This window comes from Aedes albopictus, chromosome 1, assembly GCF_035046485.1.
Source record: "Aedes albopictus strain Foshan chromosome 1, AalbF5, whole genome shotgun sequence".
Lineage (NCBI taxonomy): Eukaryota > Metazoa > Arthropoda > Insecta > Diptera > Culicidae > Aedes > Aedes albopictus.
In genome coordinates this window covers 317,486,281-317,511,365 of record NC_085136.1, presented here as the reverse complement: position 1 = coordinate 317,511,365, position 25,085 = coordinate 317,486,281, and the positions used below count along the sequence as shown (strand labels likewise).

Sequence of the window (25,085 nt, the reverse complement as noted above, 5' to 3'; positions counted from 1 at the left end):
CTGTAGGAATCTAAGATTGATTTCCTTAAACCGTTTTATGATATATTTCTTTTGGAATTTTGAAATAAAATTCTAAAGAATATTTCTGAATGAATCCTTAGAGGATTTTTTTTCAAGTTCTTGTGGGAATATCTGGAGTTACTTCAAGAAACTTCTGAAAAACAAATCCGAACAAATTGCTGGAACTATTCTCAAAGGATACCCTGGGGTAATTAGGAGTCAAATAATAAGAGGAATTTCTGAAGAGATCGCTGGAAATAAATCCCGGGAGGAATTTCTTATGCAGTTCATGAAGCGATTTCTGAAATGAACCTTGCAAGATTTTTTAAAAGTGTTAAAGAATTAGCCTAGTGGAATTTTAAAAGTAATTTCTGGAGAAATTGCCAACGAAAATTCCTGAAGAAAATCTTCGAAAGTATCTTTAAGAGAAATAATCTATTAAACAATTCCTATGGGAATTTGTTGAGAAAACTTTGGAGCAATTTCCTAAGAAATCTTTAGAGGAATTTCGGAAGAAATTTTTGAAAAAATTTCTGAAAATCCTCTGATAGAATACCTGAAGAAATCTATGGAGGGTTTTCTAATGGATCCTTGGAGCAGTAATTGAATAAATATCAACAGGAATTCATAAAAAAGCACCTGAAACACATGCCATATTCTCAAGAAGAAAACTTTTGTGAATGAATATCTAAAGCAATCCATGAAGAAAATTACCTAATGAATCCTTGGCTATTTTTGAAAGGAAAAGTTAAGAAATTTCTGTAGAAATCTTTGAAGACATTTTTAAAGGAATCTCTAGATGAATTTCTAAAATAAATATTATTCGGTATTTTTTCTGAAAACCCTAGAAAAATTTCTGAAGAAATATTTAGAAGATTTTGCAAAAATAGTTTTGTATATATTGTAGAAGAAAATCTAGTGGAATTTCTGAAGGAATCTCAAAACTTTTGTAGCAATTCCTGAAAAATAATCCGATTTTTTTTTAATTTGTAAGAGGTTAAGGGAGGGTTTAATTAATAAGAGCCTAGAAAATTTTCTCACTGTCTATTTGGAGGATCTATTAAAGAAATCCACTGAATGCTTTCACAAGGAATCCTTGAAAACAATTTTAATCGATTAATTGGGGAATCCTAAATGAATTTCTTAAAGAGTCCCTGGTATAAACTCCAGTAACTGCTGGAGGAGTTTCTAAAAGAATCATTGGAAGATTTTATAAACGATTTCTTGGAGTAATTTCTAAATGAGTCTTTGGATAAATTTCTGTTGCAATCTCTAGAAGAATTCCTGAAGAAAACACTTCTATGGAAGAACCACTGGAAGAATTTTTAGGGAAACTTTGCAGAAATGTTTTAGGAATCTACAGGAGATTTCGAACCGGAATCCCTGGAAATACTTCTGATATATTTGAATTCGCTGAAATTTCTGAAATAAATTGCGGAAGATTGTCCAAAAGAATCAGTGAAAGGATTTTTCAAGGCATTCCTGAGAAAAGAACTGAGGAAATCTGTTAAGGTGGGTCCTTCGGTATGAAACGAACACGGAAAAGTTACCCCTCGGGTCAATGGTGATTGCGGACAGAATGTATAACAGGTTTTCTCAAAAAAACTTTGATAAAATTTCTGAAAAAGTTACCAGAAAAATTTCTGAATAAAACTTTTTGCTGGAATTTCTGTAGCAAGCTATGAGCATTCTCTATAAAAGTAGGAAAAGTTCTGAAAATACTTCAAAAGAAATTTATGAAGAAATCACTGGAAGGTTTGCTATAAGAATATCTGGATGAAATTATCAAATATTTCAGGGAAGTTTTTCTAATTGAATACTTGGATTGATGTTTGGAATCTTTTGATTAATTTTCAAAACAGTACTTGGATAACTTCCTGAGAGAGGTGGAAGAATTTCTGAAGAAATTCTTATAATATTTTCTAAAGGAATTTTATGTTGTCTAAACAAAATTGTTTAGAAACTCTGGAGAAATTATTGAATAATTTCTGAAGATTTTTTTAAGAAGTCAAGGAGAAATTTTTGTAGCAGTCCAAAATTGATTTTCTAAGAATATTTCTAAAAAAATATTTTCAAATGAATCCCATGAGAATTTTTTGAAAGAATCTGCAAATAAATTCCTGATGGATTTATAAAAGATTTTTTGAAATGTTTCCTGCAAAACCTCCGAATAAAACTCCGAACGAGTTGCTGAAAAATTCTCAAAAAATATCCTGTTATTTAAAAATAAATATCTAGAACAATTTCTGAAGGACCGCTGAGAAGAAATCTTGAGTTGTGGATTTTTAGAAGGAATTTCTGGATGAATTGCCAACGCAATCCCTGGAGAAAATTTTCGAAAGTATCCTTAAGAGAATGAAACATTTCTAAAATCGTATTTCAACAATATTCAAAAATCCAACTTTTTTAAATATTACTTTTTTTGTCCATCATTTCTTCATGTTCATCCACAGTGCCGCTATAATGTGTAAACAGTCAATAAAATTGCCAATTGCCAAAAATAGACCCGGCTATCATAAATCGGAAAGCTCGTTTCTGAAATTTATTTTTTTAGTTTTAATTTTTTTTTATTTTTTTGCTTAGGCCCTTTTTAAAAGTTAGGCTAAAGCCAAAATGATCAAGTGGTGATGCTTATTGTTCCTTAGTTTTTTTCACGAACATTGACGCCAACTTAGGGAGCCAACTGCGGTGCAATGGCTTTAAGACTCCCTCTTGGAGGCATCCATGAACACAAGAGATGACGGTTTTTGAACATTCGGTGAATCCACATGGTAATTATGTCGGTATGGTGCTTCAAGAGGCTCGTTTTGAAAAGCAACCTCCACGATTCCATTTTGATAAAACGCGAGATCCGTGAAGCTACCTGCAAATGCTAAAAATAATAATGATTATTTTTGAAAAGATATTAGTTTGTTATTTACAAAGAGCGAATTTACTATCACAGCTCAAACTTCTTACACGGTACGGTCAAATATCTTATTTCATGGTACCGATGACAAAAGCAAGACAAGACCTTTCCCTGTAGGAAAGCTTATATTCCGGCGGACCAAGGTGGGTGGAATGGAAAGGATAATCTTAGGTCAGGTGATGCGCTACAACTACAACAGCTGTGCTCTAAATACCTGTGTGGACGGAACGGACATGCTCTTCTCTGTCTGCAACTCAGCGGGGTAGCTATCTAGTACCTAGTAGTTATAAATTTATGGTGTCGTTTGGAGTGCTTTATGGCGAAACGCGATGCGGCAGAGGAAAACAAGACGAATTTGGGTGGTGGCACTGTAGCCTGCCGGTTGAACTTGAGGTAGGTCTGGAATCGAAGTAACTTTCGGATGGTTGCCAGTGTTTTTGATCGATCAATATTGACACATTTCACAAGGCGCTTCGTAGAGATTCTTATTATGAAATCCCATCAGCATTGGTTAACGTGAAATTTATAAACAAATTGGTGAGCTTGTTTCATGCTGTTATCATCCCCATTTTCTATTGAGTAATATTTTGGCTATGTAAAGTAAAATATTAGAATAGCGCAGGGGGAGCGGACCTGGTGTGATGGTTAGAACACTTGACCATCACGCTGAGGACCTGGGATCGAATCCCACTCCCGACAAACTCGCCAAATGTGAGTTCTTCCTTCGGAAGGGAAGTAAAGCGTGGGTCCCGAGATGAACCAACCTAAATCTGATTAATACAGATAAAAAAATAAACAAAAAAAATAGAATAGCACACTTTTTGAAATTTTTCTTTTTTTTCTAAATTTTGTCACAGCTTTACTCCATCATTGGAACATGACCGTCAACTATTCTTTATCGGTCGTTTTCTGATGTCAACGAAATAAGTTGTAGATGTTTAAGCAACAAATGAATTTAGATCAACTGATGTTGATGTTAGTTACATCTATACTTATAATTGTATAAACAATACGCATACTTTTTGCAGAGTTATTTTATTTGAATATTTATTTTTTTTAGAACTCTAAGAACATGTCATGCAGCTTCGTTTTTTAGAAAAGTCTTTTAACTCCATGATTATTAATTATAAGTTTACGAATAGTCAAATTTGCGACCTAAAGACCAATGACTATTTTTTACTGGCTACCGAATCTGGCAACTCAATAAACATCTTTGCTTAGAAACTGCTTAAGAAACTGCTGTTCAGCTAGTTCTGTTTCTTGGGAACACTTTCCGCCATTGTAACTGCTTACTCCTACCTCCCAGGAAGTCTAGACATTGTTGGCAATGGAAAACTTTTCCGGGCTGCTTCACATTAAACTTGGCCCGAGCTTCTTCGAATTGTAACAAAAAAATCGACAGCCAAACTTTGCCCTATAGGTATACATACGCGTAAGAGCGATGCAAGATTTTTCCTATCCATCACGAACCTGGTTGGGGTGGGTTATGGCTCTGCTCCCGAAAAGGGTTGTTGGTTTGGTAACCTTGTCTCTGTAGTAGGTTCACATGCCCATCGCTCCCTGATTGTACCGGCGCACGAGGACAGCGAGCACAACCAAGAAAGCTCTCCTCAAAATAGTGAAGTACTCTCTCACCGAGTTTCCTTTGTCTATTTGAATGGAAATTCCGTTTTCCGATCACTTTCTCTTGGCGTAACGTCCCAACTGGGACAAAGTCTGCTTCTCATGAGCACAATAGGACTAAAACAGTTGGAAATAAAAAAAAAGATAACCGGCTGTGTTGTTTTGTTACAATGGTTTATGTGAAAACTGTTTTTCTTAAACATGTACCGTAGTTAAGAGTAAACAAAAAAAAATAACAAAACCAAATCCTAAATGAAAACATAAAAAACTGATATTTTTTTAACAAAAGTAAAACTATTTTCAATTAAACTACTTCATTATAACACAATTATAACAAATCCAGTTATCTATTGCATATGTTTTGCTATGAAACTCTTAACTCAAATGATCATAATCTTAAAAATTATAAAATTTTAAAAATCCAACAAATTAAAAAAAAAAGAAAAAAAACTCTTACGAGATCATGGGCCAACCCGGAATTGAACCCAGCATGGTCTAGCTGAATACCCGCGCATTAACCACCTCAGCTACATGGACCCTACCATTTTCAGACATATGAAGCTAGATTTTTGGGGGTGTTATAGCTAGCCATCTTCGTGCCAAATTCCACGATTCACGTCGGAGGCGACGATGACGACGTCGGGCGACGCGCTGCTGCTCTGGAGACCCAAGTTCAATGCTACATTTCCTTGTGAATGGGCGACCGACTGACTGAGGCGCCGCCAGGTCGTAAAGAGTTCTTTATTCTAATTTCGCTCAACAGCTCTGTCTTAGGAAGAAGGACTACCTTTCGGGTCGTTGACTGTTCGGTGCTGCGACTCATGACAGCAGCAGTGCAATGCATAAGAGCTGTAGTAGAAGTTCTTTGTGTCAGGTGGTAATATAATCTTCTGGAAGCAGCAGCACCGATGCCAATGCTCCGAAAGAATTCCGAACGGTATTGCATCGCTCGAGGCGACAACAATACCTACTGATGAAAGAATGGGATATTAGATAGGTTACCTACTTGATGGCGACGATGATGTGCACAAGGTGGTTTCGTTGAGACAAATGAAAGTTGAGCAATCATCGCAAGGTGTGTGTGATGATTCTTGTGGAATTCGTAATTTCAAAGTTATGACGACCGACAGGAGACAAACTGGTGTTTTCTTTGTGGAACCGTTATCAAACAAGAATGATGAACCATGGCGGCATTGGTGACCTGCGGAATGAGTTCAGCTTCTTTGACCATGACTTTGTTACGAACAGTTATGTTCAAAAGTGTAGGATTAACATAAGTTTTTTTTATCTGTATTAACGAGATTTTTAGCCCTAGGCTAGTTCATCTCGGGCCCCACGTTTTACTTCCCTTCCGAAGGGAGAACTCACATTTTGCGAGTTTGTCGGGAGTGGGATTCGATCCCAGGTCCTCAACGTGATAGTCAAGTGTTCTAACCATCACACCAGGTCCGCTCCACAACATAAGTTAAAATACACAATAATAAAAATTAAAAAAATGTTATGTTTATGGATAATCGTCAAACACTTTCTCACTATTTTTAATTATTCTGATTGAATCATTTAAACTTGGCTGTTGGTTAGGGTGGATAAACGTTACATATATGGAATAATTCAATTCTTATTGCAAACTACACTGGAACCTCTTTTTATAAGTCATGAACTACTATGAACTGAACTAAAGCAGAATATGAAAAAATGGGATTTCGTGAATAAGTTATGAATGTTGTTAATGTTAACGTGTATTCTAAGGGCTTCCAGTGGAGTTTCAGTAGGGGTTCAGATTTGTTTTAGAGGGTTTAAAACCTTTTCAGTGGCATTTAAAAGGGTTTAAAGAACATTCCAAATGGAATCATGGAGCCTCTGATTTGTTCTTTAGTAGCCCCCTTAGTATCACTGAGACTTACTCAAACGTCCCTGAAACACGTTTTGGAAGGGCCTTAATCACCTCCTGAATCCGCCCCCCCCTAAAAAGGGTGTTTCAAAGAGCCCCAGGAAACATGCCCTAAACATCTGTGAAGTGCTTCGACGCTCCCCCAAACATTTTTGAAACCACCAGGAACCGCTGGAAACCGCTGGAAGTGATCTCATGAAATACCAATGAAAACACCATGAAGCGCCCTCGAACACCATCGAAACTCATACACCTTTCTGCATCCTCCCTGAAACCTGTTTGAAAACTCCTGAGATCTCCAGCAATCCTCTGAAATGCCCCTGAGTATCTCCGGTGTTCCTCTGAAATGCAACTGAAAATCCCTTGAAGGCTGCTGAAAACACCTTGAATTCCTGAAATCCCCTATAACATCCCTGAAATCATATGAAACTCCCTGAAACGCTACTCAAATACCCTGAAACGTCAGTGGAATACCTATCCAAAACCGCTGCTTCCTAAAACTTCTTGAAATACTCCTATGCATATAAGTCCCATGTAATCCCCGAAACCCTTTTGAAACTCTCTGAAATAGTCTGAAACCTTCCGGTATCCATTAAAAAATTTCTTGAAATCATTTATTGCGCATCCTTAACCTTCTGTAACTTGCGCGGTTGGCTACCACCGTCAGCACCACGCTAGTGCTGAATACAAGAAGCGAGATTTTTTCATCGTGTTATATGGAATACAACAGTGCGATCGCTCGAGGGTTAAGTATTCCTAGTTCACTCATTTATCCTTCTCTCCCATAGATTTTCCTGAGGCCTCTTTTGGTTCCTCCCCTTAAAAGCAACTCCTGTATCATTGCAAGAATGTCCGTTATTTTTACATACATTTTTACATTGGTACAGACAGGCTTAACGATTATAACTGAGCAAGAGCCGTGTTACTCCCAGCAAGGATGAAACCCCCGTCTTCAAGCCTCAGGGTCGGCAAGACGCTCGTGACACACCGCGGAAAGAAAACACTTTTAGGTCGGCTAAGGAAACTCCCTCTATATTCGTGGTCTATAGCTTCACTTTTATTTCACTTCCTCTTGACGTCCTACTTTCCTACCACTTCCTCTAGCTTTCTCCCTCCTAGCTTTTTGGCGTCCGCCCTTAACACTGGATGACGCCTCCCACGTTCTTAAGGACTAGTCCTACCTTATACACGCTACTTTTCTTCACTGCTTCTGGGGCCCCGCGCACTGCACGCCTACGTTGCCGCTCCTTTCGCCTGTCCACTAGCTCCTTCTCTCCTTCCTGGGCCAGGGGGCGGGCAATTATTCTCCTTCCTTCTCATTCTCGTTGGCTGCAGCCTCTCGCGGACCTTCCTCCTGTCCCGTGCGCCCCTCGAGTGTGGTGCCGGACTCGAGGCTTCAGTGATCCGTGGAGTCACTGGAAAAAGCCTGGGTTCGTCGACGCGTTTGGTGGTTGTATCGGGTTACAGGGATGCTGCGGACACACTACTAATCAGTAGGTATGGTCTACGCTGCGGTGTGGCTCCTAACGATACCGCAAAGTTTGGGTTTAAAATAAAAACCGCGAGGTCATGTGGGCACAATGGGAGAATCGCAATGGCGGGTTAGGCACTGTACGGATGGCTAGGTTCGGGGTTTATGGGCAGTAGTTTACCTGGAAATCCAGTATTCCTTCACGCTCCTTCTTTTCTTCTCTGTATCCTTTTCTGCTCCTTAACTTTGGATAACTACATTCAACTTTTACTCAACTCCAAATAACTTTTTCCTTCTATTAACTTTTGAAAACTTCGACTATTCGCTCTGAAGATCACCAGGCTAATGATCTGTTGAATTCAAGCTCGTTGACCCCGAACCTTTGGCTAATGACCCGCCGTACATCCTCCTCGTGATGGCCACCCAGTTCGCCTCCCATGGCCGCCCATTTCGTCACCCCCATGGCCGCCTATTTCGCGCAGTCCTGTGCAGCCTGGTGGTGGCTAGCGGAACTACTGTCGTCCTTACATGGGGCAGTGTAGTGATGGCTGCATTCGTGGGTTTTTTGGGACGTTACACTTAACCTAACTACAAACGTTTTCTTTTTTTAACAAAATTTAACGAATACTAAACGCGACAAATCTCATCAATACTGGACGTTACATTGATACTTGTTACACGGTGTAGTGAATACCGTTTCAGATTCAAATGCATTAAGTTCTGAATTCAATCCCTGGTCCATCCCTTCCCTTCGACTTGGCATATACTGCATATTCATATATTCATATCCATGGTCAGATCTAGGAAGGGTTCCTTTCCTTTCAATTTCACAGTGATATGAAAACGTCCGACGCCTTTATTTAACTTTCGTCAAGATAATATAAGTTTGTATTTTTGTAAACATGTAAACAAACTCCTATCACCTTGAAGAAGGTCCAATGAGGGAACCAAAACGTCGGAAGTAAGAGCAACAACTGTCTTTGCTTACCACTCATATTTTATACCACTCCAAAAATCCCTTAAAATCGAAAAGCTACATATAACTCATACAGTTTCAAAAATAGTGCCATATTGCATTCGGAAATGTTTAAACATTTCCTTTAGGATTTCACCATACACACAAGTTTTTCATGTGCGAACTTTTGTTTAAATCATGAACAAAAGCTTGAAATTGATTGTAGTGCTGTTCTGCACTGGAACTATCGTAGTATTACTCCGAAATTGAACGCTTTAAAATTTTTGATTCACATTTTACAATCCAATGTTTTAGCGTTATCTGAAACATGGCTGACACCCGTAACCTTATCTTTTTTCCGACTTCAACATCATTCGCCTCGGTCCAACTCGTACAGAGGAGGGCTTTAAGGGGTCAAAAGCAGCACTCATTTTAGAGAATCGCTTTTCATCCGATGAGAGGCATTGAAGCCGACGCATGTGAGGTGACTATCCAAGGTTAAACCCTCCATATATGTTCCACCGAGAACTGATCTCACTCACATCTCCTCGGCTGTGCCTCAGCCTCGGCTACTCATGGGAGATTTCAACTCCCATGGTACAGGCGGAAGGGAACTGTACGATTACAGCCGTTCAACGTTGATAATTGCACTCTGTCACGACTTCAACATGGCAATTTTGAACACCGGGGATATTACACGAGTGGCACCTCCAGACCTCTGAATCTGTTCGTGCTCACTATCGCTGGAGTGCACCTGGAGAATTACCCAGGATCCCCACGATAGTGATCATTTGCCGATCGTTGTTTCTATTTCCAATGGATCACATCAAGTTCCGCCTTTCGATATTTCCTACGACCTCAGAAGAACGCAGCGAGGGCGGTAATGCTGCAGCAAGGGACTCGACAGAACGTGGAACGTTATAAACAGAAGCGAAAACAGCAGACCCGCCTCTTTCGGGAGAAACAGCGCCGCCAGGAAGAAGCGGAATGTGAAGAAATGGAACTGCTGTGCCGTTCCCAAAAAAACACGGAAGTTCTATCGGAAGCTCAACGCATCCCGCAACGGCTTCGTGGCGCGAACCGATATATGTAGGGATAAAGACGGAGGCCTCTTGACGGACGGACGTAAGGTGATCGAAAGGTGGAAGCAGCACTTCGATCAGCACCTGAACGGCGTGGAGAACGTAGGCACGGGAGCCCACGACAACGGAGGAAACGACGACGCCAGTGCAGCGGAGGACAGAAATGAACCAACTCCCACGCTGAGGGAAGTTAAGGATGCCATTCACCAGCTCAAAACCAACAAAGCAGCTGGTAAGGATGGTATCGCAGCTGAACTCATCAAGATGGGCCCAGAAAATTTGGCCACCTGTCTGCATCGGCTGATAGTCAGGATCTGGGAAACCGAACAGCTACCGGAGGAGTGGAAGGAAGGGGTAATCTGCCCCATTCACAAGAAAGGCGAGCATTTGGAATGTGAGAACTTCAGGGCGATCACTATTTTGAATGCTGCCTACAAAGTGCTATCCCAGATCATCTTCCGTCGTCTGTCACCTAAAACAAATGAGTTCGTGGGAAGTTATCAACCTGGCTTCATCGACGGCCGGTCGACAACGGACCAGATTTTCACCGTACGGCAAATCCTCCAGAAATGCCGTGAATACCAGCTCCCAAAGCATCAACTGTTCATCAACTTCAATGCGGCATATGACAGTATCGACCGCGCAAAGCTATGGAGAAGCATGGACGAAAACGGCTTTCCTGGGAAGCTGACTAGACTGATTAAAGCAACGATGGACGGTGTGCAAAACTGCGTAAGGGTTTCGGGTGAACTATAGTCAGTTCATTCGAATCTCGCCGGGGACTGCGACAAGGTGATAGACTGTCATGCCTACTCTTCAACATCGCTCTGGAAGGTGTGATGCGACGAGCCGGGCTCAACAGCCGGGGAACGATTTTCACAAAATCCGGACAATTTGTATGCTTTGCGGACGACATGGACATTATTGCCAGAATATTTGGAAAGTTGGCAGAGCTGTACACCCGCCTGAAACGCGAAGCAGCAAAGGTCGGACTGGTGGTGAATGCCTTAAAAACAAAGTACGTGCTGGTAGGCGGAACCGAAAACGACCGGATCCGTCTGAGTAGTAATGTAACGATAGACGGGGATACTTTCGAGGTGGTGGAGGAATTCGACTGCCTCGGATCCTTACTGACGGCTGACAACAACGTGAGCCGTGAAATTCGGAGGAGCATTATTAGCGGAAGTCGGGCCTACTACAGGCTCCAGAAGAAACTGCGGTCGAAAAAGATTCACCCACGCACCAAATGCACCATGTACAAAACGCTAATAAGACCGGTGGTTCTCTACGGACACGAGACATGGACGATGCTCGAGGAGGACCTGCAAGCACTCGGAGTTTTCGAGCGACGTGTGCTAAGGACGATCTTCGCTGGTGTGCTGGAGAACGGTGTGGGGCGGAGAAAGATGAATGCTTTCCCTTGTCAATATCTGATAAGCGTTGTTACAAATCCGCTTGACATCCTTCGACCATTCATATACCACGTTGATTGCAAAGTTTGGAACAATTTCCTAAAAGTTTCATATTTATCGGTTCCACGTAAAGCAGTTCTGAGAATACACTGGGAAATTTCATGGTATATTCAGAGAGCAAGCTACTAAGCGGGTTCCTAGCGATTTTGCCGAAACATGGGGGGAGATATTGTACTTCCAAGACATCGAAATCCTATTTCAACCAGCGTTTGAATGCTGTGATTGACTAATTTGGTTATTGGTTATTTGTAGTAAATAATAACCGCTAATTTGCCATAAATAGGTACTGTAAAAACCTATGGATTTGGATTATAAATTCAATTCACGATATCTTTTAATTTCGTAGATGAAATGTTCTCAAATTTTCAGTATGAATGCTCGAATACCATTCGTTTCGAATGTTGAATTTCAAAATTATGAGGGACAGGGTTGATGGCCATAATACAATCACGATTGAATATTAATAATTCAAAAAGAATTTCATTGAAAACCGTCCTAAAATTTCAAATCGCTCAAACTATCAATTCCCTCGATGAAACATTTCTAAAATTTCAGAGATGATACCTGGATACTATATCTTTCGAATGGTGGGTACCGCTTAGATGGGTTTTTTATTTTGTTAATAACGGTTTTAGACACACCGTGCATCTGAAACCTCCTGAAACGCGTGGCAACACCGCTGACCCTCCCGCTTGAAATCCCTCTGACCCTTCCCCACTTTACATCTGAAAGCCTTGACCCCGTCCTCTTTACATCTGCTAGCCACTTGCCCTTCTCATCTCACCATACACAAATTCAGCTCATTACTACTAATCTAAATTCACCAATCAGCAATCGGTCCAGACTATCGAGTTGAATATGAATGATAAAAGTCGTAAGCTCATGTACATCTGCTCGATTATTTTGCACAGTTGATTAATTGGTTCTCCGCTGGTGGTAAATTGTCACCCGAATGCCAACAAGGCTACTAGTAATGGCCCATTCGAATAATTAAATTCAGCATTTCTGCTCCGGGCTGAGATTGTTCAACTACTTGAAAAATGTACCGCATTTATACACACTTAGATTTTTTTACAGTATTCGATAATTTTTTACCGAATTTTCAACAGCTGAACGTTCGGTAATCCATTCGGTAATCAAAACAATTACCGAACATCCGGTGAATGAGACAATCGTAATGCTGTCACAATTTACTGGATTTCGCCGGTAAAGTTTGATGCATAATTGCCGTAGAGTTCGGTAATTCGATGTTTTCTTTCCAGATGTTTTACAGATTTTCGGTACTTGCAAGAATGAAAACCTCAGCCTTATGGGTTTAATTGTCTTTATTTAGCAGAGACGAACCAGCCAAGGGCTGAAAGTCTCTCTAATAAAGACAAATCAATCAATGTCTTTATTTATCAGACTTTTGAATAATTATTCACATTATTGTAAGCAAATTACGTCACTTTGACTAATTTTCTCTCGTCATTCCGGTATAACATTTGTTCCAAAAGAGTTTCCACTCGTAGGATGACGGAAGCAACCGGAGAGTCTGGAATACAATTTTTGCTTTTAAATAAGTGATGCCGCAAAATATATGAATACACTTACTCAATCCCAGAAATTGTGATGCTCCACTGATGATTGTCACGTTTATCAGGTCATTATACGACATATTTTTGAGGACACTAGGACTTCGTACTTCTGACACCAAAACCAAACTTAATCTATCACCATCACCAATTTGACATTTCGCAAACGTTGCTCGCAGCTTTACGGAATTTCGGTAAAGCAGGGTGCAATTTACAAACTTTTCGGTAATGTTTCTTACAGTATACGGTGAAAAACTGATTTCACAGTGCTTACTGTAAATTATTTGACAGATGATGCTGTCACAGTACCAAATTACAAATCTATCCGTAACAAAATTACCGAACTTTTGTAAAATAAATTATCTTTACCGAAAAACGGTAGTTTTTTCGCTTTACCGGATTTCTCCAGCAAAATAATTACCGAACAGCGGAATCGAATCTGAGTGTGTAAGTTCGGTTGTATTGAATGCTCGATATCTACAATATGAATAATAATTCATCTGTAAAGTCTTTTTTGCAATTTCTCATCGTAATAGGCTGTTTTACCTCACGCAAATCTGACAGGAAAAGGCCTACTTTTCCACACCAAATTAACAGTGCTGTAATGATTCATTACAGCACTGATTTGCGTTGCGTAATGAACCATTACAGCACTGTTTTCAGTTTTGATCAACTTCTTGATGCTTTCTGGACGCAGTTTTGAAAAATTGTGACAACTGCACAGTATAATCTGTTATGATCAGATTTTCTTAAACATGGCTATGAACATCAGTGTGCAGTTTGATAAAAAAGTTTTGTTTAAAACTATCCTCAAGGGTAATTTATGACATTGCAAAAAACGTTGTACGCAACTCGGTGCAGAACTCGATTTTTCCAGCACTCGTCGTAATTATCCAACTCGGCAAGCCTCGTTGGATAAATGTACGACTCGTGCTGTAAAAATCGCCATTCTGCACCTTGTTGCGTAAACTACTATTTCATATTAGTCATAGTTAGAAAAGGCTTTCGTTAACCTGATATATTTTTGTCACATACAGGAAGTCCTTCTCGATAGCACTATGCATTGTTCATCAAATGCTGTTGTTTCCCACTTTTTGAAAAGAAAAAATCCTACGGTTCTTGAAAAAGGCAGTCCCTGTAATGACTAGTTTGTCCGATAATTGCAAACACGGGAATACCAAAAGTTGATTGAATATGATTAACAAGATAAGACGAGTCAGCTGCAAAAGAGTTTCAGTTAATCAGTTAATATTGCCTAATTGTTAGTCTGCAAAAAAAAATTACCCTGTTTTCAAACGGATGACGTAAATATTGTTATCAAATGTGTCCGTTCACACAACTTCAAATAGCTATTATGTATCCCAGTTACAAATTAAATTCAACCGGAGCACCTTAATAGTAACTTAAACGACTCCAGGAAGCGCTACCATGTCGATTATTGAACTCCATAAACGGTTAAGGCTCAAATAAGAATAGCATATTATCTAAAAATGAAAAAGCACTTTTCTCCAAAATGACGAAAAAGCGAACAAAACCACCGTGTCCGATTGTCATATCTGACTAAATAAATAATCGGACATTTTTATTTTCTTCGATTTGTGGATCGTTTTGGAAAAAAGTGCTTTTTTAGTTCTGGAACATTTGCCATTCTCAATTGAGCCTTAAACGGCTTTCCAAACAAGTACACACACCACTATTTCCCAGCCTACTGGTCTACTGCAGCTTATTCAGCGGAGTCGCATGGTGCATTGTTCGCTCTCTGTGCCAGCTTCCGAGTAACGACCGCCGCACATGCTATGCAGCTGCACCTCTCGTTTTGGTCTGCAAAATCAGATGAGTAGTTTTTCATCTTCTGAAAGCATAGCGCGCGGTGGCGGTGGGAACCATTTCCAGACGACGCTGGGCTGATGGAAAAGGTGATGGTGGTTGCAGGACGCGTGGGAACGACCAGCAACAAAACTCTTTTTGCTCTCCAACTCAGAGCATTGGAGCAAGCCAACCAGCCAGCCCTATAGCAGAGTGGCAAATTCGCTTGACTAGCGTCTGCGACGACTGCGGGGTCTCCCGTTCCCAATAGTGCTGATCATTCATCAGTAGCCACATGAAACTCGACTCGAACGGATGCTCTCAATTGGATTGAGCTGCGAAACTGTTGGTCGCTTCGCTGTCGACCGCGTCGTCTCGGTAAAATCGGTTCTAAATCCTTTCGCGGACCACATTGATTGGAACCGACAACGGACAACGTTGGATCCGTTGGACGGTGTCGCGAGACCGCGAGTGTGAAGGATCTAGTTAGATTTTTTCTCCAATTCGCGTCGTCGTCGGCGGTGCTAGTGGCGTCGACAACGTCACAGTGAATTAGGTTAAGGTGCAAGATTAGATGCGAAAAGTGTGTTTTGGGGGGAGTGTAATTTAGACGACGCTTACAAGTGACCGTGAGAGTGGATTTTTTTTTAATATTAGGGGAAAGTGGGTCAAGATGGACAGTGCGGAATCAGTGATGGATAACTTACCGAATTCAGTGTAGTGTTCAACTGCGTTGGAAAGCCTGAAAGTCTACATTTTTCCTAACTACGAGTTATTTTACGTAATATACCTGTTCAAATATATCAACCATATGTGAAATTGAGCATACAATAACAGTTTGCTAAATACTATACAGCTTGCCAAAACCAACTCAATGTTTTTTTAATAAGGAAGTACCAACCATTTTTTACCGACAGTGATGGTTTTTCTAAATTTGAACAATTTAATATTTTTTGGATTTATCTCCAACTTTGTCTAAGCATTTTTTATGACCAAAAGGATAATTTGCATAATCCAAGGTAAATACTTACCTTGGCATAATCAGTTTGCCATTTTGATTCTAGCCTTATTTTTGAAAAGAGCCTAAGCAAAATGTAATTGAAAATTTAAAAAAACGAAAACACTGTAAAAAAGTAGTTTTTTATTTAAATCAAAAAATAAAACCTTAAAACCAATTTACAAAAAGAAAAAAATAGTGTTCCTATTTGTTTATCTGTAGTGGGCATTTTATGCAGTTAATTGCCTTGTGGATCAAGATAGAGAAATGATGGGCAAAAAAGTAACTGATTTTTTTATCCTTACGTTATATTGAAGTTACTTTATATGGAAGCACAATGTTTGTCCCCAAATATCGCTTTAAATCTATTTTGTTTAAGAAAATGATCCTAAAACTCTTGTTATTTATTCAGTTATTAATTAATTCATTTATTTAACAGGGTGTTTTGTCCTTTTTCAAATAAATTAGTCATCATTCTCCATGTATGCTACAGTGTATTAAACAATTGTCCTTACAGCGAAATTTTCGTCATATTTTTTTTTTCAAATGCGTACAACTAACCCATAGTTCTCTGTATATTAAAGATGATTTTCTGAAACTTTGAGTAAAATCAGATAGCACTTCAAAAAGTCATGGAGCTTTTAGTAAAACTCGCAAGATTTTTAAACATATTTTAAAAACAATTTATATCAATATGTACTTGATGAAAAAGTTTGAATTTTCTCAATTTGATTGAGTTTTTATTTTCACAAAAAAATATTTGAAAAATCCACAATTTAGAAATTTTCCATATTTTGATCTATAAAAGTGCCAAAATGATCGGGACAGGCAAAATTTTCACTTTTCAAAAAATGTTCAACTAGCTGTAACTTTTCGAAAAGTGCATCAAATTTTTACTGTAAGTTCACCAACTAGCTGTGTATCAGTGGTGCAAATTTGGGAAGGATCGGGCCATTCTCCACGAAGTTATAAAGATTCTTGGAAAAGGTAAAATTATCCGATAGCCAACTTTGAGCTGTTATATCTCCGGATTCAATGAACTGAATGCAATGAAATTTTGACCATTTATGACTTATATAATAAGCAATTAAAAACCGTTGACGCAACTTAAAATTCTTAACACGGAAGAAAATTATTACGATTAGATTATTTTTCTAATAAAACACCAAATTATCCAAAACTTTAACATCGTTTCAAAATTCAAGATGCAAATTATAGTTGAATGAATTGAAAAAGTAATGGAATACATATTAAAAATAGACAAATTTTCTAGAAAACGTGAAAAAAATAGAATGGCTATAACTTTATTTCTTGTTAAAAATTTCAAGTTTAGTCAAATGTTTTCCAGAGTTCATGAATGGTCAAAATGTCATTGCAATCCGTTTATTGAATCCGGAGATATAGCAGCTCAAAGTTGGCTATCGGATAATTTTACCTTTTTCAAGCATCTTTATAACTTCGTGGAAAATAGGCCGATCTTTTTCAAATTTGGACCACTGATACACAACTAGTTGATGAACTTACAGTAAAAATTTAATAATATTTGATGCACTTTTCGAAAAGTTACAGCTAGTTGAACATTTTTTTAAAAGTGAAAATTTTGGCTGTCCCGATCATTTTGTCTATCCCCTGTATTTTCAACTTCTTATAACTTTCTTATTGTAATATTCTTACGTCACATAAACAGGACAGGTTTTTTTTTGCATTTTTCGTTCAATTTATAAGTTTTTATTACAGACAGATGATATATACAAAATATTGTAAATTTATAAACATCGACTGAATTATAATTTTTTTGTAGTTAGCAAATTAACCTTAACAAAACTGCGTATCAAATGTTCATTTGTTAGTGTTCCCTCAAAAAAGTTTTAAAATATTACATTCACTATATCTTAAAATATAGAGTATTGAAGTGTTGTTCAATAAACGGCCAAGTTTTACTAAAAGTTCTATAACTTTTAGAAAACTTATTCGATCTCGCTTAAAATTTTTCCAATGGAGCTTTGATATACAGTTTATGATTGGTCAAAATTTCAGCATTTTTTTAACGACTATAAAAAAAGTTATAAACATTTGAATTATAGAAGATTTAGACAAAAAAACGCTGTATGCCCATTGGGCAATTGTTCGATACACTGTTTATATTTTTTTCCGTTTCATATTCTTCCCCGGCTATAACTGATTAAAACATATTATTTAAGTGCTCGTTGGTTCATTATGTACAGAGGATACTCAAAATAACTGGGATAGGCAAAATTTTCACTTTTCAAAAAATGTTCAACTCGCTGTAACTATTTGAAAAGGGCATCAAATATTCTTAAATTTTTACTACAAGTTCATCAACTAGTTGTGTATTAGTGGTCAAAATTTGGAAAAAATCGAGCCATTCTACACGAAGTTATAAAGGTTCTAGAAAAAGGTATAATTATCCGATAGCCAACTTTGAGCTGTTATATCTCCGGATTCAATGAACCGAATGCAATGAAATTTTGTCCATTTATGAGCTATCAAAAACTTTTGACTTAACTTAAAAGTCTTTACACGAAAGAAAATTATTACGATTGGATAATTTATATAATAAACCACCCATTTATCCAAAACTCCATCATCGTTTCAAAATTCGAAATAGTAATTATAGTTCATTTAAATTCCCCCTAATTGACTTCAATATGAATATGTTTTGAAAAGAAGTAACAAAATAACCGTCATTAAATTTAAAAAGTTATGGGATGCATATGAAAAATGGATGAATTTACTAAACAAACATAGAATAAATGAAACCGCCATAACTTTTTTTTTTATTAATAATTTCAAATTAAGTAAACTGTTTTTCAAAGTTCATTATATTAGTCATAAATGAACAAAATTTCATTGCATTCGGTTCATTGAATCCGGAGATATAACAGCCTCAAGTTGGCTATCGAATAATTATACCTTTTTCAAGGATCTTCATAACTTCGTGTAGAATGGACCGATCTTTTTTCAAATTTAAACCACTGATACACAACTAGTTGATGAACTTACAGTAAAAATTTGAGTACATTTAATGCCCTTTTCGAAAAGTTACAGCGAGTTGATCATTTTTTGAAAAGTGAAAATTTTACCTGTCCCAGTTATTTTGAGTATCCCCTGTACATCATATACAGTGCGATGTCTCAGTTTAGTCTCTAGACCCAATTTTGTAAACTTTCAAATTTTATCAGTTTGCTTACCCGATTTTGAACAAAAACTATGCTTTTCACTCAGCAGGACCAGTTTGATCAAAATTGAATTGAAATTTATAATTTAAAATTGATATCGTTACGTAAATTTAGGCTGGAAATTGATTTACTATTTTAAATGGCATTCTCAATATAAGGAAATTCATAACAACTGATTCGCAAAAGCAAGACCAAAAGGCAGAGTAACAGTGCAAAAGCAGGAGTATAAGTAGAGCAGAAGCAGAGCAGAATCAGAAAAGCAGGAGCACAAGTAGAGCCAAAGTAGAGCAAAAGCGTATCAAAAGTGGATCAAAAGCGGATCAAAACAAGACACCAAAGGCAGGAGTAAAAGCAAGAGTGAAATCAGGAGAAAAATCGGGAGCAAAAATAGAGCCAAAGCTGGGCAAAAGTAGAGCCAAAGTGGATTAAAACAAGACGCAAAAGGCAGGATCAAAAGCAAGAGGGAAAGCTGGAGTAATGGCAGGAGCTAAAGCTGGATCAAAAGCTGGAGCACAAATAGAGCTAAAGCAGGACAAAAGTAGAGCAAAAGTAGATCAAAAGAAGACGCAAAAGGCAGAGGTAAGCAGGAGCGAAAGCAGGATTGATTGATTGATTTGTCTTTATTAAAGAGACTTTCAGCCCTTGGCCGAAAGCAGGAGCAAAGGTAGGAGCAAAAGCAGAAGCAAAAATAGAGCCAATGCTGGGCAAAAGTAGAGCAAAAGTGGATCAAAAGCGGATCACAAGAAGACACAAAAGGCAGGAGTAAAAGCAAGAGTGAAAGCAGGTGCAAAAGCAGGAGTAAAGGCAGGAGCAAAAGCTGGAGCAAAAATTGTGCCAAAGCAGGACAAAAGTAGAGCAAAAGTAGTTCAAAAGAAGGCGCAAAAGGCAGGGGCTAGCAGGAGTGAAAGCAGGAGTAAAGGTAGGAGCAAAAATAGAGCCAAAGCTGGGCAAAAGTAGAGCAAAAGTGGATAAAAAGCGAAACAAAAGAAGACAACAGAGCAAAAGCAAAAGCTTTGAATTCCCCTAGACCAAGAATTTTTCAAGGAATTTCAACAGACATTTCAAGGATTCTTTCTATGATTTGTACAGAAATTTCAACTGAGATTTTTTCTCCTGGCCCTGATAGGATTCCTCTAGGAAAGCATTTGCATTGCTGGCATTTAGCTATAGTACTTCTTGGTGAGAATCCTCGTGGAATTTCCCCTCGAATTCCTCCGTTTTTTAGAAAGAATTCCCAAAAAATTTTGTTTTTTTTTTTAGAAATGCTGGATAGTGCTCTTCTTGAATTTCCTACTTAGATTAATTCAAAAGTTGTTCGTAGTATTCCGGTGTTTTCTCATACAATATTTCCAGGTATTTCTCCACGGATTCCTCCTGAGCTTTTTTCCATAGATTCCTTCTGTGCTCATTCTAAAAGACTGGGGTTTCTCCTGTTATTTCTACTAGAATAACTGCAGGAATTCCTGCTTCCTGCTTTTGCACCTGTGATTCCTACAGAAATTCTAGCAGCAATTCCTCCAGGTACTGCATCAAACATTTTCCAGCGATTACTTCTGAGATTCCTTTAAGAGTATCTCTCCTAAGTGCCTTCGGGAATTATTCTCGAGATTTCTTCGGGGATTCGTCCAGTCATTTTTTACAGAGATTCCTTCATGCCAGTGTTTCCCAAACTCTTCGAACCGATCGCTCCTTTGAAGCAGAGATTATAAATGATTATAATGCTAGACCCTCAAAGTATCGAGTTATGTTGACCACTAAGTTACTTCAACCTTTAGTGGCCTGATCATGACCAACCGTTAGATGGCTAGTAGGTGACCCGATCGGCACACAAATTTGATTTTTTTCTTCCTCCATTTTACAAACATACCCTCAAAATTTGATCCATATCGGTGATGGTCGATAACACGCAGTGTAGACACTTGGTGTGGGATGAAAATCCCAAGAGAAATCACAATAGCAATACTTGGTGAAACTCCAACGAATAAAAAAATGAAACCCCTACAGAAATCCCTAAAAGAATCCCGAAAGTCATTTCTATCTAAACTTCTACAGGTGTTCGCGGATAAATCCCTTGAGTGATATCTATTGGAATCCATATCGAAATCTCCAAATAAATCCGTAGAGACATCCCTTGAGGAATTTCTGGATGGATCCCTGGGATAATTTTTGAGGCACAAATCTCCCATTTGATGGAGAACGTGCCGCCTGAGCCAATATTCTGATAATTTAAAGCACAATCCTATTGAAATCCGAGATGAACTACCCCTGGGTTAAAAATCTCGTCAATAAAGATAAATAAAATAATGTTGTAATCTCTAAACAAATGCCTGTTAGGATTCTAGATGAAATTCATGGAGAGGTACACGAATAAATTCTAGAAAACAAAAATCTACTGGTATACCTGGACCAATGATCGTAGGAATCCTGAACTGATAGGAAATATCTTGCGAAATTCTAGCATGAATTCCAGGAGAATTACCAGCCAGAATTTCTAGAATAATCTCTGCAGGAATTGCGAAAAAAAACTCAATAGAAATTCCTGAAGCAATACCAAGAGATGTTCCTGTAGGCCGGCTTGTTCACACTGATCTCATGAAAATTCATCTCTTTTGATTCACACCACCAAAATCACTATGCTTATGCAGTTCTGGAGAAATGCGAAGAGGTTCCTCGGGGAAATTTATAGAAGAATGCTGGATAAAATGTTAGAGTAATTCTTGGAAAAATTACTGAAATACCCATAATGCATTTTTTTAAGAATTTGCAACTAGGAACCGGGAGAAAATAATCCTAAGAGGAATTTCTGAATCAAGATCACTAGGCAAATTCTTGGATAAATAAACAGTGTGTTTGGAAGGACTGCCTGTAGAAATTCCAGGAAAGAATTTCTGAAAGAAGCCCAACAGGAGTTCCTGAAGGAATCCCAAAAAAAAACTTCTGGGAGGTATCACAGGAGCAATGACTGGAAAAAATCTTTAGAGGATTACCTGAAGAGATTCGGAAGAATAACTGGAGAATCACTAGCATACATTTCTAAAAGAATCCCAGAAGAAATTTCTGAAATAAAAAATCCGTCATGAATTCCTGAAGGATCTCTAATAGGAATTCTTGTATAAATTTAAAAAGAAATTTATGGTGCAATGTATGAAAAAAAAAAATTAGAGAACATTTTAAAGGATTTTTTTTGGAAAATCTCTGGAAGTATCCCGGAAGCAATTGCTGTACCAATCCCAGCAGTAAATCTACGGTATAAATCTGCAACCGAAATTTCTGAATTAATCCCAGCAAGTATTCCTTGGGGTATTCCTGGAAGCAACTCTGGTCAAGACAAGTAAATGGTTTTTTACCATGTTAAGTAGATATCCAGTTAAATGTCACCTTTTTGGGAATGTCTTACTTATAATCACATCAATAGAAAACGTTTGACGTTCGTTCGGCTGTAGAGGTAACTAAGAAGAATAGCCCTTCAGCTATTTGTAACGATATTGGTTCATAAGGTTGGATCTTTTGGGTATTCCCGAAGAAGTTTCTCTGGTATTTCACAAAGAGTTCCTTCGGGAGTTTTGCAGGGAATTTACACTGCAATTTCTTATATTTTTTATTTTATTTTTAAATGATGTGTATTTTAACTTGCAGCTAATTCTACTCTCAGGAGTGTCTCCAAGAATCCTTTAAATTCTATGGAAGTTCCTCCAGGAGTAACTACTGAGATTTATCAAGAAGTTCTTTCGGTAATTTGTTTAAAAATTCCACCGGAAAAGTCTGAAGGATTTCCAAAGGGAATTCTTTCAATATTTTTTCCCGAAATTCTGTCAAGAATTAATTAGAAAGTTTTCTGGGCATGCTTGATGTGCTGCTTCGGAAATTACTTCAAGTATTACTCTAGAAATTCCATCAGGAGTTGCTTGATGTAAAATTCTGTCGGGTGATCTTCCTTGAAGTTCTTCAGAATTTCTTTTGGAAATTCCTTCCGAAGTTCTTCCAGGAATTCTTTCAAGACTGTCTCCGAGAATTTCCTCAAGAATTCCCCCGAAAATTCCTGGAAATATCTTCTAGAGCTTTTTTGGGAGCTCTTCCGCAAAGTTTCTTTGAGGATTGGCTTCTTTAGCGGAGTTGAGATAATTCCATATTCTGATTCTGCTTGCCAAACTGAGCTGAAATCCAAATTTTCATGAATTTTAGTGCCCGGGAACCTATTTAAAAATCAATTTGAAGTTTGTATGGGAGCGATTTGTCGAATCACCCCTCGTTGTATTTTGTACTGGGCGGAGCTGTCAAACAATTGCCCAGCTGTCAAAAGGTGATTTCGAAAAATCTCTTTGAAATTGATTTAAGGTAAAAACATAAAGTTCTACAGGGGATAGACAAAATGATCGGGACAGGCAAAATTTTCACCTCTCAAAAAGTTTTCAAATAGCTGTAACTTTTCCAAAAGTGCATCAAATATTCTCAAATTTTTACTATAAGTTGATCATTTAGTTGTGTATTAGTGGATCAATTTTGGAAAAGATCGGGCTATTCTGCACGAAGTTAGGAAGATTCTAAGAAAAAGATATATTTATCCGATAACCAACTTTGAGCTGTTTGAGCTGATTGAATCCGGAGATAAATGAACCGAATGAAATGAAATTTTGACCAATTATGACTTACCTAATGAGGTATAAAATTCTTTTGACTTAACTTAAAATTCTTAACACAAAAGAAATCTATAACGGTTAGATTATTCTTCTAATAAAACACCAAATTATCCAAAACTTCAACATCGTTTCAAAATTCAAGATGCAAATTATAGTTCATTAAAATTCCCTCTAAATGGCTTATATATAAATGTGTTTTGAAGGAAATTAACAACATAGCCGACAATGAATTGAGAAAGTAATGGGATGCATATTAAAAATAGATCAATTTACTAAAAAATCGTGAAATAAATGAAATTGCTATAACTTTTCCTCTTGTTAAAAATTTGAAGTTAAGTCAAACGTGTTTTAGAGGTCATTATATAAGTCATGAATGGTCAAAAATTCATTGAAATCAGTTCATTGGATTCAGAGATATATTAGCTCAAAGTTGGCCATCGGGTAATTTTACCTTTTTCAAGAATCTTTATAACTTCGTGGAGAATAGCCCGATCTTTTTCAAATTTGGACTGATACACAACTAGTTGATGAACTTACAGTAAAAATTTGAGAATATTCGACGCACTTTTCGAAAAGTTACAGCTAGTTGAACATTTTTTGAAAAATTTTTTTTATTCCTGTCCCGATGATTTTGTCTATCCCCTGTAAAAATCTGAAAAAAATCATAGTGGCTCAGAAAAAGGTGTTCTTTCGTATAAAATCAAAAAAAAAAATAGTACATTTTTCAAAATTTAAAAACCCAATTGCTTCTGGAATTTCTCCGGAAACTTCTTTCAATTTCCCCGGAAATTCCATGGCAAATCCATCCTGAATTGCTCCGGAAAGTTCTTTTGGAATTCAGGAAGCGAAAGTTTATGAGCAAATTCTTAAAAAAAATGAAGCAAATGAGCAAATTCTCGAAATTTCTTCAGTTTTCTCCGAGAAAATTCCATCTCGCGCCCCTTCGGGAACTCCATTATAAGAGCTTAAGCCAATTATATCAAGAGTTTGTCTGAGAATTCATACAAAAAGTGTTCCTTTCGGAGAACTTTCAATCCTTTCAAGACTTTCCCTGGGATTTTTATCTAAAGATCTTCCAGAATAGCTTTTGGATTTTCTTCTGAAACTTCTCGGAGAATTACTCCAGAAGTTCTTCCGAAAATTCCGTTCCTCCGGGAATTTCTTCAGGCGTCCCCGGTTATTCATTAATGAGTTTCTTTGCACATTCCTTCAAGAGTTCTCCGGAGTTCAAGAATAATAAGCTTGTATGAAAATCCCTTCAAAATTTTGTTCGGAAATTCATTTAGCTGTTTTCCAGGTATTCCCATACGAGTTTCTTAAAAAAATTCTTTAAATTTACAGTTGAAATACAAATACAGTTTCTTTAGATACACCCTAAGGAGTTTCTCTGAATATTCCTCCGAACAATACTACAAAAAGTTTCTTCAACGGGTTGAAAATCCATAAGAATTTTCTTTAGAATTTCCTCC

At 37.7% G+C, this 25,085-nt stretch overlaps 1 protein-coding gene across 1 annotated transcript in view; it reads left to right on the top strand.

Annotated features, from left to right (window-relative positions):
* Positions 1 to 15,090: 15,090 nt before the first annotated feature.
* Positions 15,091 to 25,085, top strand: part of LOC109423629 (zinc metalloproteinase-disintegrin-like EoMP06) — a 36,722-nt gene continuing 26,727 nt past the window's right edge. The window contains exon 1 of the mRNA XM_062847191.1: positions 15,091 to 15,344. The gene's annotated coding sequence lies outside the window, so the exon portion shown is untranslated. The remainder of the gene's footprint in view (positions 15,345 to 25,085) is intronic.